Raw genomic sequence first — 808 nt, 5'->3', positions numbered from 1 at the left:
TTTTTATTGCATAAAGAAAAATATATACATTTTAACATGTCCTATTTAACATTTACTCAACTCTTACCTCCAACTCTAAATCGATGGCTTCCTTATTTCCCTCCCCTTTCGGAGTGTCAGACGTAGGGACCTCCTCATTTGGGCTCTGGGCTTTTACGTTGGCGAATCACAAAGTGTTGGAATCTACTGCCTTTGTCTGACAAGTCATCCATATAAGCAAGGGGATCTGCTGCGTAGAGGGGGGCGACTGCTTTTAGAAACGCACACACGGGGAGACCGACTTCATTCCTGAACCAAGACTCAGGCAACACATTCAATTGTAGAGGCAGAGGAAGTCACAAGGCACCCCCAGTGTGTCCATGTTACTCCTGTCATCGGTGTGTGTACGCGGTGTGTGTGTGGTTGAACAAACCCGCGGCTTGAGCGACGCAAGGCCACCAGGATCTGGGAAATACAAGCATAACCACAGGACAGGACACTTTGAAGAAACACAGCGTTTTCTCCTGATGGTGTTTATGTGAAACCATCCTAGCATCCTGTTTGTTGTCGAAAGAGATATTGATTTCCGTTCGAAAATTTTGGAGACGAGCTTCGGTCATGCTCGACACTTGACAAACCCCTACGGTGAATTTTCGTTGAACGGACTGTTAAACGGACGACAACTTTTTGAAGTTGCCCCTTCGGTCGTTTGGATACGAGGGGAGAGGCTCACTTTGTCAGAAAACATTTTCACCATTTCTTCGCAGTTTTTTATCTGCATTACAAACGCGCCACGGCGACTTCAGTTGATTATCTGTCTTTTCTGTGC

This window comes from Sprattus sprattus, assembly GCF_963457725.1.
Source record: "Sprattus sprattus genome assembly, chromosome: 3".
In the NCBI taxonomy this organism is placed as follows: domain Eukaryota; kingdom Metazoa; phylum Chordata; class Actinopteri; order Clupeiformes; family Clupeidae; genus Sprattus; species Sprattus sprattus.
The sequence above is the reverse complement of the archived record's forward strand: the minus strand, read 5'-3'. Positions refer to the sequence as shown.